The sequence below is a fragment of the Canis lupus genome, chromosome 15, assembly GCF_048164855.1.
Source record: "Canis lupus baileyi chromosome 15, mCanLup2.hap1, whole genome shotgun sequence".
Classification (NCBI taxonomy): domain Eukaryota; kingdom Metazoa; phylum Chordata; class Mammalia; order Carnivora; family Canidae; genus Canis; species Canis lupus.
In genome coordinates, this window is record NC_132852.1 from 39,664,558 (window position 1) to 39,668,822 (window position 4,265).

Sequence of the window (4,265 nt, forward strand, 5' to 3'; positions counted from 1 at the left end):
GCCTTTGGCTCAGGTCATGATCCCAGGGTCCTGGGATGGAGCCCCATGTCAGGCTCCTTGCTCAGTGGGGAATTTACTTCCCTCCCTCCCCTCTGCTCGTGCTCTTATACTCTCTTTCTCAAATAAATAAATAAAATCTTTTAAAAAATTAAGTTGTTGGTTTATTTTTTTATTTTTAAATTTTTTGGCCTCTGAACCTTTTATTGGCCTCCTGCCCCTCAAGGGAACACTGCTTTGCTGCCTCAATGCCTCAGAATTTTGGTGTCTTTGGTCTTAGATACCACCTTTCCATCCACGATCTTGTGGGTGGTGGTCTTGTGGATGGTCTGTAAGGAGTCGCTGTTGTCCAGGGCATCAGTAAGACTGAAGTCCTCCCAGTCTTCAACAGGCGACGGTAGGTGGCAATCTCAGCCTCAGCTTGACCTTGACATTCAGCAGGGTTGACATTCATCCTGGGCCTGGTGCTGCCCCTCTGCCCCGGTCTGGGACAGCTCTGACTCCAGGCGCAGCAGGACCCCGTTGAGCTGCTCCATCTGCATCGCATAGCGGGTCTCAACCTCCCTCAGGCTGTTCTCCAAGCTGGCCTTCAGGTTTCTCATGGAGTCCAGGTTGATCTCCAAGGACTGGGCAGTACGTCTCAGCTCTGAGAGGATCATCTCAGCTTCTCCTATCTCAGCAATCTGTGTGGTGACCATTGTGGTCCTCTCCTTGATCTACTGGGACCAGTACTTGTCCAGCTCCTCCCAGTTCTTCCGAGCCAGTTCGTCATACTGGGCCTAGAGATCTGCCACAATCTTGCTGAGGTCCTGAGATTTGGGGGCATCCAATGCCACCGTCAACCCAGAGTTGGCAATTTGGTTTTGTAGACCCTTTACTTCTTCCTCGTGGTTCTTCTTCATGAAGAGCAGCTCTTCCTTGAGAGCTTTGATCTCTGTCTCTAGCTGCAGCCAAGCAAGATTGGTGTCATCAATGACCCATGGATGTCACTCTCCATAGACTGGCACATGGCCAGCTCCGTCTCATACTTGACTCGGAAGTCATCAGCAGCAAGACGGACATTGTCAATCTGCAGAACGATGCGGGCATTGTCCATAGCACTTGCAAAGATCTGAGCCCTCAGGTCCTCCCTGGTCTTGAAGTAATGTCCCCAGTCTCTGACCTGGGGTCCCTTCTTCTCCAGGTGTTCCCAGATTTTCATCACCAGTTTCTGATTATCAACCTCCAGGTTCCTCACCCTCTCCAGGTAGGAGGCCAGACAGTCATTCAGGTCTCACATGGTCTCCTCACCCTGGATGCCCTCTATGCCTGCCAGACCCCCAGCCATCCTTGCAGCTGGGCTGCTGGACCACCAGCCACCCCGGAAGCTGGTGGAGCAGGATAGGAGATCTGGGAGCCCGAGCCCCCTGTGCCTGCATAGACACTGGCCACGCTGCTGCTGATCGGCCAGACCCGGTGGCTGGGCGACTGCACAGAGCCCAGGGACCAGTAGTTGGAAAAGAAGGTGGAGCGGGTGGTGAAGCTCATGCTGTTCGGAGAGTAATAGGGTGACACGGGAGGCAAGGACTCAGGCTCAGGCCAGGAACTAAGTTGTTGGTTTAATTAAAATAGGCATATCTTTAGAGTTATCAGCAATAAAATTAAAACTTTTTTTTCTGCCTGACTTTAGTTAAAGTCAAGTAAATGGAGGTTATTTGTTATAAAAATATTTTAAATAGCTTGGAAGAATGACTAAGTTTGATGTCACATGAAGTTTTTATATAGGTAATCTTAGCATTATTGTTAAGAACAAGTACATGGAATAGATGTAAATAATTTTTTTTTAAAAATTAGGTATATTTTTAAATAGTCTCCCAAGAGCTGCCTGGGTGGCTCAGTGGGTTAAGCATCTGTCTCTTGATAGAGGACGCACATCAGGCTCTGCACTGGGTGAAGAGCTTGCTTAAGATTCTCTCTCTCTCTCTTCCCCTCCTCCACTCTTTCTCTTTAATTAAAACATAATAATAATTGTAAAAAATAAATAGTCTCCTAAATCTTTCTGGTAACCTGAAAACTTAGTTTTGCTGAGTTAGGTTAAATGATGAATTAAGTTAAATTTATTTAAAATCCAGATCGAATTGAATAAGAATAAGACAAAAAAATAAATCGAAGCGAGCACTAAATGACCTTTGAATATGTTAATGCTACACTGGAAAAATTTAAAAGGCATATGTTTCTAAAAACTATGAAAGGTATTCATAACTTTGCAAATCTAAAGAATGCTAGGGCATTTGGATGGCTCAGTGGGTTAGCATCTGACTCTTGATTTCAGCTCAGGTCATGATCTCAGGCTTGTGAGAACGAGCTCCGCCGCACTGGCCTTGCACTGGGTGTGGAATTTGCTTAAGACTATTCTTCTCCTTCCCCCTCTGCCCCTTCCCACCCATCCTCCCTCTTCCTCCTTCTCTAAACAAACAGGGCAGCCGGGGTGGCTCAGTGGTTTAGCACCACCCTCAGCCCAGGTCGTGATCCTGGAGACCCAGGTCGTGATCCTAGAGACCCAGGATCAAGTCCTGCGTCAGGATCCCTGCATGGAGCCTGCTTCTCCCTCTGCCTATGTCTCTGCCTCTCTCTCTGTGTGTCTCTCATGAATAAATAAATAAAATCTTTAAAAATAAAATAAAATAAACAAACAAAAACTGCTGATGTAACAGTTCACCATTGCTCACTACTTGGTTAAGGTTGCTAAGGGTTAAACATTCTACTTAATATATGTAATTAAAGCTACTGGAAATAATAAGGGAAAACATCTCCATGTGGCAGGAGAGTAGTGTTTTCTGTAACAGAAAGTTTAAAAAAATGGAGATACATTTTTTGTTGAGGAAAAAGAAAGTAATTTCGTCCTAAAGTAAGGCTGGCTGTTTAAAGAAAAAAAAAACAGAATGTAAAAAAGAAAGCTGTAGAAGTTTTTTGAAAAGGGAATCTTGTTTTCTTTTGAGAGAGAGAGTGCACGGGGGTGCAGTGGGAAGGAGGGAGAGAGAGAATCTCGGGCAGGCTCCATGCCCAGTGTGAATCCTGACAAGGGCTGGATCTCACAACCCTGAGCTGAAGTCAAGGGTCAAATGCTTACGTGACTGAGCCACCCAGGTGCCCTGAAAATGGAATCTTTGAAAGCACATTTTAATTTGTGGCCAAGTCGACCAAGTTGAAAATGAATTCATTTAAAAAGCAGTTTTAATATCAAAAGTAAGCTGGTGCAAAATTAGAATTTGGTTTTCTCTCAGTTAAAAGGACATTTTTTTTTTTTTTGGACTCTTAGTCTGCTTAAGTCTTTTTAACCTGGAACGTTCCAAAAGATTTGCTAAACAATTAGGCTTATTTGCAATGTTAAATTATATGGTGAAGCACTGTTAAATAAAAAGAGTACTAAACCTTCTTTATGTTGCATTTGTAAGATTATGGTATAGGTGGATAGAGTCCATTCTGGTATCAAAAATGGCCCCTCATTGCCAGACTTTTGCCATCCTGGTCCTTCCAACATGGCAACAGTCTGCTCTTAAATAAAATATTAACAGTGACTGTAAATTAAGCAAATAGGGCTTTAGAAAACCCAAGACAGATTTGGTTCCTCCTGGCTCCCTGACAAACCCCATTTTTAAATTTTTGCATTCATTCATCCACCATAGTACATTTAAGATGACGCATACATTAGGTGTTAGTGGGGAGACTTCTATAAAACAGAAACAGTCTATCAACCATGTCTGACTTTTCAGGTCTATAATTCTGGAAAAAAAGGTTTTGCTCCCTAGTGACCTCAGGTCTCCTCTCTCTACCTGCTTTGAACATTTCCTGATGGACTTCATTCACCTGCCACTCAGTATGGATTATCAACATCTTCCTGTAATTGCATGTATGTTTACCAGATGAGTAAAAAGCCTTTCCTTGCTGCAAGACTGATGCCCTCAAAGCAGCAAAGAAAATATTAGAAAGTGTGTTTCCCATTTGGGGTACGCCTTCCACCATCCCCAGTGATCAAAGCACCCACTTCACTGGACCAATTACACGAGCCTTATACAAAATCCTCGCAAACTTCTTGGAATTCTCTTGCATACGATCTTCTCCTGATCCCTGTTGCCTCCTTCACAGAGAGGGTAAAGTCAAAGCTCTCTATCCCTGAGGTGGGCTCCTGTCTCCCTCTCCAGTTTTATTCCTTACACTATTTGTTTTACACTTTTGGCTTCAACAGCAGAATAATTTATCATTTCTTGCACCACCACACTATTTTTGGC

The 4,265-nt window shown here is 44.0% G+C and overlaps 1 pseudogene; it reads right to left on the bottom strand.

Moving 5' to 3' along the window:
* Window positions 1–242: 242 nt before the first annotated feature.
* Window positions 243–1,524, bottom strand: LOC140605536 (keratin, type I cytoskeletal 18 pseudogene; annotated as a pseudogene).
* Between the last annotated feature and the right edge of the window lie 2,741 nt (window positions 1,525–4,265).